Here is an 8,701-nt window from a genome sequence, read left to right on the forward strand (position 1 = left end):
GGCACGATGTCGGCTCACTGCAACCTCCTCGTCCCAGGCTCAAGCGATTCTCCTGCCTCAACCTCCCAAGTAGCTGGGACTACAGGTGCACGCCACCATGCCCGGCTAATTTTTGTATTTTTAGTGGAGACAGAGTTTCACCACATTGGCCAGGCTGGTCTCGAACTACTGACGATGTGATCTGCCCGCCTCAGCCTCCCAAAGTGGTGGGATTACAAGCGTGAGCCACTGTGCCTGGCCAATATATATATTTTTTCAAGACAGCTCAGCCTAAAGTAGCACCAGCATGGACAGGCCAAGTAACAAAGACAGTGCCAGAGGCACCACAGTGGCTGTGGGGGCAAGTATGCGGCCGGCTGGAGCTGCGGGGACCCTGCCCGTGGCTGGAAAGGGGACCAGGGGGTCTCTGGGAAACACAGGGCTCTGACCTCTGTGCAGGGTGAGGAAGGGTTTTACCAGCAGAGGGAGAGCTCAGCCCAGGCCCGAAGTCAGCACCGATGAGCAGCTGACCCCTGGGATCTTTGAGGAACTTGAAAGTGCTTGATGGTCTTTGTGAGTCTGAAATCCGAGCGAAGCGTCAGACCCTCGAGTTTCTCCAGGGGAACTCCGTTAGTCTCCTGGGATTTGATGTACCCAGGCTTTGTTCCTTCTGGACCAGTCACGCCCCACACCAATCTGAGCCGCGCGGGGTTGGCCCTTCCAGGGCGCTGTGATTAGGTCTAGGGAATTCCACCTGGAGGGAAGGGTAGGCTGTGTCCTAGGGAATTCCACCTGGAGGGAAGGGTGGGCTGTGTCCTCGGGAGGGAGACAGCGGGTGGCAGGCGCCGGCCTCCCAGGCAGCCCTATTGAAAGGTGAAGCCACCTGGACTTCCTGGGTCAAGTGGGGACTGGGAGAACTTTTCTGTCTAGCAAGAGGATTGTAAAATGCACCAATCAGTGCTCTGTAAAATGTACCAATCAGCACTCTGTAAAATGCACCAATCAGCGCTCTGTAAAATGCACCAATCAGCGCTCTGTAAAATGCACCAATCAGCACTCTGTGAAATTCACCAATCAGTGGTCCGTAAAATGCACCAATCAGTGCTCTGTAAAATGCACCAATCAGCACTCTGTAAAATGCACCAATCTGTGCTCCGTAAAATGTACCAATCAGCACTCTGTAAGATGCACCAATCAGTGCTCTGTAAAATGCACCAATCAGTAGGATTCTAAAATAGTCAATGGCAGAGAGGATTGAAAAAAGGGCACTTTTCAATAGGACAGAAATGGAACATGGGAGGGGCCAATAAGGGAATAAAAGCTGGCCGCCACAACACGCTCCCCCCATCCGCTCCTCCTCCAACTAGCAGTGGCGGGGTGCTCGGGTCTTCTTTTATGCTGTGGAAGCTTTATCCTTTCTCGCTTCACAGTAAACCTTGCTACCACTCACTCTTTGGGTCCGTGCCATCTTTAAGAGCTGTAACACTCACCTCGAAGGTCCGTGGCTCCATTCTCCAAGTCAGGGAGACAACGAACCCACCAGCAGGAACCACCTCCGGACACACGATGTCCCTGCATTCCCGAAGCTCCCACTACTCCCTGGAATATTGTTTGAAAAGGGTCCCTGTGTCTTTTTGCCAGCAACAGAAACTCTTTAAAACAGCCACCATTATAGCAATCAATTACCAAACTCTTCCGCTGGGGCCAGGCAGAAAGCAAAGCACAATGGACATTACCAGGAGGCCCTGCCGCTCTTGTCCAGCCCCTCCCTACTCACTCAGGTGCTCATCACCCCCAGGAGGCCCCACTGCTCCTGTCCAGCCCCTCCCCACTCACTCAGGTGCTCATCACCTCCAGGACGCCCCACTGCTCCTGTCCAGCCTCTACCCACTCACTCAGGTGTCCATCACCGCCAGGAGGCCCCGCTGCGCTCCTGTCCAGCCCCTCCCCACTCACTCAGGTTCTCATCACCCCACTGCTCCTGTCCAGCCTCTACCCACTCTCTCAGGTGTCCATCAGCCCCAGGAGGCTCTGCGCTCCTGGCCAGCTCCTACCCACTCAGGTGCTCATCACCCCCAGGAGGGCCCCCCTCCCTACCCAGCTTCTCCCCACTCAGGTGGTCATCACCCCCAGGAGGGTCCCCCGCTCTGTCCAGGCCCTCCCCACTCTCTCAGGTGGTTGTTGTCCCCCCGGGAGGGGCCCTGCTCCTCATCCAGGCCCTCCCACTCACTCAGGTGGTCATCTAGGGGCGAGGTAGACAAAGCCCAGGTACCGACGGCCTTTCCATCCTCTTTGGTCCCTCTTGGCTGGAGTTCAGGCAGCTCGGTGGCTGGATCCTGTGTTAGGGTGTAGGACAGTGCTGGCCCGGGGTGGCCGGTGCCAGGTCCCTGACATTCCGGGTCTATCTGAGCAGCCAGCAGGAGACCGGGGCAGGAGCCGGCAGTAGCTGCCCTCACCCACAGCACCAGGCTGGCCTGAGTGGGAATCAGAACCCACTGCCTGGTGCTCACAGAGAAGGAGTTTACTCTTCCCCCACCCCCAAAACAGAATGGATTTAATTAGCAGTTTGGGGTTCTCCCCTGTCACGGCTTTGGTCTAAGCTGATGAGGAAACCACAGACTCTCCCACTTTTGTACCTCTTCTTTGATGGGCAAGTGGACCCAGGCGCTGGAAGCCACGTGGCCTGAACTCGGCTCTTCTTGGGGCCTCCCGTGCAAGCCAAGCTGCTTTTCTCTGATGGTTATATTATCCCAGAGAGGGCAGAACGGAGCTGGCTGAAAGCTTTTGAACACTGAGTCATGAGGGCAACGCGACAGAGGACTGTGGATATGAAATCTGACCGAGCTGCTGCTGCCGGCCATGAGGCGCCCGAGGGTGGGTGGGGTGTGCTCTGTGGCTGTCCGTCATCAGCAGGAGACAGCTGCCCTCTGCCAGGCTCCTGGGGCCGAATTCTCCCTGGCTTCGGATGGCATGGTCCAGGTAGCTGGGGGTGGAAGATTCCGTCCCCTGGATCTGCACAGTCATAGCGCACTGTTGCCCACTGCATGGCAGCCTTGAGGCCACCCTCTCCTCCGTCCTTGGCTCTCACACATGGGGCTCAACCCTGTCTCTTCTCTTTTTTTTTTTTTTGTTTGTTTTTTTGAGACGGAGTCTCGCTCTTGTCGCCCAGGCTGGAGTGCAGTGGCGCAATCTCAACTCACTGCAACCTCTGCCTCCCGGGTTCAAGCGATTCTCCTGCCTCAGCTTCCCGAGTAGCTGGGATTACAGGCACCTGCCACCACACCCAGCTAATTTTTGTATTTTTAGTAGAGACGGAGTTTTGCCATGTTGGCCAGGCTGGTCTTGAACTCCTGACCTCGGGTGATCCATCTGCCTCGGCCTCCCAAAGTGCTGGGATGACAGGCGAGAGCCGCCGCGCCCGGCCAATCCCGTCTCTTCTCTAAGGACACATAGGTCCCAGTGTGCCTCCTGCTTCCCCTCCGCCTGTCACATCAGTAGCCATCTACTCTGCACGTCTCGGCGCCTCCCAGAAGCTTGCTCAGAGCACATTAGAAACGCCCGTGATGGAAATCCATTCCTGTTAGGTCTAAGCAGGAAATAGGACGACAGGTGCCAGGGCGGCTAAGTGGGCACATAAAGAACCCAGCGACACAGACTCGCAAACGTGAACAGACCCCAGAACCAGGGGAACAGTGCGCCCTGAAGACAGGCACAAACAAGGCAAATGAGTAATTATGCGGCTGCAGCCTCTGCGGCAGAGCTCGATAAGCAGCGCTAAGCTTCCCCAGCCCCGTCCATCCAGGGCCAGGAACCCGGTGGGGAGATGGGCCCGACATGCCACATCCACACGAGCATTAAAATTGAGTCCCACACGCACAGGACCCCATGCCTTCCCATTTTCCCTGACAGTCTCCTTCAGGGTAAAGGTATAAAACACAGTTAAGGTTTCTTACCTCCTTCCCCGCAATAATAATTGGCAGTTACTCAGCTCCCTGGGGTGTCATAAGTAAGGGGCGCATGGGGAGACCAGGCTGCTGTCATTAGGAAGCACGATTTTAGCGGGATTGGACGCGTGTCAGCCAGCAGATGCTGTGAATAGAGTGAGGCACTCTTGGTGAGAGCACTCCCACTCCACACACTGATTTTTTTTTTTAATTTAAATTTAATTTTTTTTTTGAGACAGACTTGCTCTGTCACCCAGGCTGAAGGGCAGTGGCATGATCTTGGCTCACTGTAACCTCTGCCTCCCAGGTTCAAGTGATTCTCCTGCCTCAGCCTCCTGAGTAGCTGGGACTACAGGCACACGCCACCACGCCTGGCTAATTTTTGTATTTTTAGTAGAGACGGAGTCTCACCATGTTGGCCAGGCTGGTCTCGAACTCCTGACCTCAGGTGACCCACCTGCCTTGGCATCCCAAAGTGCTGAGATTACAGGGGTGAGCCGCCGCATCTGGGCCTCGTCCCTGATTCAGCTAGTCCTCAATTACGTCTAATGTCCAAGCCCCTCCTCCGGAGTCAAGTCCCCTCTCCCACCTCACTTCCAGGCCCCTGACAAAACAGCCACGCCACCCGCCACTGCCCGTGGGCTGTGTGTGTTCTTACCATGGGCTACTGTTCTTCCTACGCAGAGGAGTGGACGGCCAGATGCGTGGCCTGAGGCTATGGCCTGGAGATTTCTGTCCACAGTGTCTTTCAGGGCCACCTCTGAGTGGGCTTGTAACGTGGCAACCATCCACTTTCAGTGGGTGCTCAGTACTGAGCCAACCTACTTGTGAACCAAGGGCGGCTCTGTTCTTCCTCCGTCTGCTGGTCACCAAGGTCCCCTCCCATGACCGCAGGTGGAAACAGGCAGAAGGCACTGGCGTGGCAGGGGAGGGTGGTGTCCCCCTACACTCAGGCCTGCTTGGGCCTGTCCCATGGACCCTTCCACTCGGAGCCCTACGGCTGGGCTGCCTGGCCTGTGACCTGTTGGATCTGACAGGGTCCGGCTCAGAAGGGAAGCTCTTGCTGCATGGTTGCTTCATGCCCCCTAGCCAGATAGTCCCCTGTTCCGTCTCCACCAGGGCCAGATGGTTCCCTGCTGCAGGGGACACGGGTCAGGGGACACCTGGCCTTGCTCTGGAGCCCTGGGAATACAGTGTGTTCTCCCGTCGGGATGTCGTGAATTCCACACACGTCTCTTCCCACCCCAGATACCCCAAGTGCCATGAGGGTCAGCAGGTGTGAGCCACCATGCCCAGCTAATTTCTGTCATTGTTTTTGTAGAGATGGGGTTTCGCCATGTTGGTCAGGCTGGTCTTGAACTCCTGTGTTTAAGCGATCCGCCTGCCTTGGCCTCCCAAAGCACTGGGATTACAGGTGTGAGCCACCGTGCCCGGCCAGTACAAAATTTAAAATGCATGCTCTTGTCCTTCCGTGTGAACAGGAACTGCTTCTGATCTGCGTACTGACAGGGATGGGAAAAGGCCCTTTCCAGCTCAGCGGCCAACGTCGCATCCCTGAGGCTGTGTGTCTGCTCCGGGAAAGACGCCTTGCCTGTAGCCGTTTCGGGCTTTGACTTGCTGAGGTCTGCACCATCCTTGATCGTATTTCATGACTGGTCTTGTTTTTTTTGCAGGGGCCAGAATAATTATTTAAACGGGCATAGGATGGCAGGGACCTCTGGATCTTTACATCTGGCTCAAAGCCCTGCCCGTCTCCCGGGAACACATCATTGCTTTGATTTCTTATCTTGCAAGGGGAGCAGGGGCAGCAAGGGCTGCAGTTTCAGAGGCTTCTGCGTGGCCGTCTCCGCCAGGACAGCTCCCCGGACACCAAGAAACCCATGTGGGAGTTTTCCAGTTACCACGTGCGCCCTCCAGTGGTGGTTGCGGCAATGACGGCTGGTCGGGACCAGAAGACCCACTGGGCACCATGAGCGTTTCCTCCCTAAGCATTAACGGCAGCGTAGACCCCCATCCAGACGTCCCTGAAGTGTCCGGCATCTCCTTCGAGGGAGGCTGTAGGGTCCTCTCGTGCAAGGCCCAGGCGCATCGTGACAGCTTGCACGCGCTGTGGTTTGGGGGAGGTCTTCCTGCAGGCACTGAGTCACAGGTCAAAGGCTGGCTCAGGTCAGGAAGCCAAGCAAAGCACCGAGAAGTTGCCTTGGAGTGGCTTCCCCCCGCCCTCTAGTATCCATTGTTGACTTCTCTTGGTTCGATCTTTAAGTAGTACTCTTGTTGGCTGCCTGTCTGTCCCCTAGGAATACCACGTTTTATGAACCATCTTCATAGCCGTCTGCAGCTGCCCCTTCCCCGTCACCACTCAGCCTGCCGCCCTCGCAAGGATTCCACCCACCTGGCTTCTGATGAGTCAGCACTGCCACCTGACCCCAATTATTCTGGGGTCCCATGATTCTCATTGCTACTAGGGAACCCTTTCTAGAACCACGTCTTGTATCGTCTGCTCTGGCTTACAGAGGACAGACACTCCTGAGCCCCTTGACAGCACCGGTGCCCCCAGCCAGCGCATTCCTTGTTGATACCAGGTTGCATTCCCCTGGGCCCTCCTGTGCAACGTGGTTGGCTGGCGTTTTTGTTTTTTTGTGTGTGTTTTCCCGCTGTATGTGGTATCTCCCTGTTAACCGCCCACTTCTCGGAGCCTTCTTTTTTTTTTAATTTTTTTATGGTAAAGACAGGATCTTGCTCTGTTGCCCAGGCTGGATTGCAGTGGCATCATTACAGCTCGTCACACCGAGGAACCCATGTGGGCGTTTTCCAGTTACCACGTGCGCCCTCCAGCGGTGTTTGCAGGAATGACGGCTGGCCGGGACCAGAAGACCCACTGGGCACGAGGAAGCTTTCCTCCCTAAGCATGAACGGCAGCCTAGACGCCCGTCCAGCCGTCCCTGAAGTGTCCAGCATCCCCTTCCAGCTTTATGTGGTATCTCCCTGTTAGCTGCCCACTTCCCGGAGCCTTCTTTTTTAAAATTTTATATTTTAGAGATAGGATCTTGCTCTGTTGCCCAGGCTGCAGTGGCATCATCACAGCTCACTGCAGCCTCGAACTCCTGGCTTTAAACGACCCTCCTGCTTCTGCCTCCTGAGTAGCTGGGATTACAGGTGTGCATCACCGTGCCCAGCCAATTTTGTTTTTTAGTTTTTGTAGAGATGGGGTCTTGCTATGTTGCCCAGGCTGGTCTTGAACTCCTGGGCTCAAATGATCCTCCTGCCTCAGCCTCCCAAAGTGCTGGGATTACAATTGTGAGCCACTGCACCCAGGCAGATCATTTCTTTTCTTTTTTCTTTTTAGTTTTTTGAGACAGAGTCTCACTGTGTCGAGGCCAGGCTGGAGTGACCTGGGTGCAATCTGGGCTCACTGCAACCTCTGCCTCCCGGGTTCAAGCAACTCTCCTGCCTCAGTCTCCCAAGTAGCTGAGATTACAGGTGCCCACTACCACGCCTGCCTAATTTTTTGTATTTTTAGTAGAGATGGGGTTTCACCATATTGGCCAGACTGGTCTTGAACTCCCAACCTCATGTGATCCGCCTGTCTTGGTCTAACAAAGTGCTGGGGTTACAGGTGTGAGCCACCGCACCCGTCCTCCTTTCTTTTTATTGTCAGATAATATTTCACCAGACAGATGTGCCACACTTTTCTTATCTATTCAACATTTCTCTCTTGAAGGTCACCTTGGTTGCTTCCAACCATCATTTGAACAATGATGAATAAAACTGCTACAAACATTCACATGCAGGTTTTTGTGAGAATATATGTTTTCAACTCATTTGGGTAAATTCTAAGAGGCGCAATTGCTGAATCTGATGGCAAGAATGTGTTTAGTTCTGTAAGAAACCACCCAAGTGTCTTCCAAAGTGGCCGGACCATTTTGGATTCTCACAGCCATGATGAGAGTTCCTGTTGCTCCATGTCCTCACCAGCATTTGGTGATGTCGGTGTCTGGATTTTGGTCATTCTAACAGACGTGTGGTGGTTTCTACATTGTCGTTTTCATTGGCAGTTCCCTAAAGACATAAGATGTTGAGCATCTTTCCATATGCTTATTTGCCATCTGTATATCTTCTCTGGCATCTGATGCCCTTTATAAGGTCCAACTTATCAATCTTTTATAGATTATGTTTTTGGTGTGGTATCTAAAAATTCATTGCCAAGCCAGGCGTGGTGGTGTGTGCCTGCAGTCCCAGCCACTGGGGAGGCTGAGAAGGGAGGATTGCTTGAGTCCAGGAGTTGGAGAACAGCCTGGGTAATGTAGCAATACTCCATCTCAAATAATAATAAGAATAATAAAGATGATAAAAACTCATTGCCAAACCCAGGGTCACCTTGATTTTCTCCTATGTAATCTTCCAGAAGTTTTATAGCTTTACATTTTATAATCAAGTGATTTTAAATAATGATCCATTTTTGAGTTGATTTTTGTGAAAGGTGTAAGACCTGTGTCTATATATATGTATATGTATATATATACACACATATATATACTTTTTAATTTAATTTAATTTTGAGATGAAGTCTCACACTGTCACCCAGGCTGGAGTGCAGTGGCATGATCTTGGCTCACTGCAACCTCCACCACCCAGGTTCAAGCGATTCTCCTGCCTCAGCCTCCCAAGTAGCTGGGACTACAGGTACATGCCACCATGCCTGGCTAGTTAAAAAAAATTTTTTTTGTAGAGATGGGGTATCACTGTGTTGCCCAGGCTGGTCTCGAACTCCTGACCTC

The sequence above is a fragment of the Pongo pygmaeus genome, chromosome 6 (genome assembly GCF_028885625.2).
Source record: "Pongo pygmaeus isolate AG05252 chromosome 6, NHGRI_mPonPyg2-v2.0_pri, whole genome shotgun sequence".
In the NCBI taxonomy this organism is placed as follows: Eukaryota; Metazoa; Chordata; class Mammalia; order Primates; family Hominidae; genus Pongo; species Pongo pygmaeus.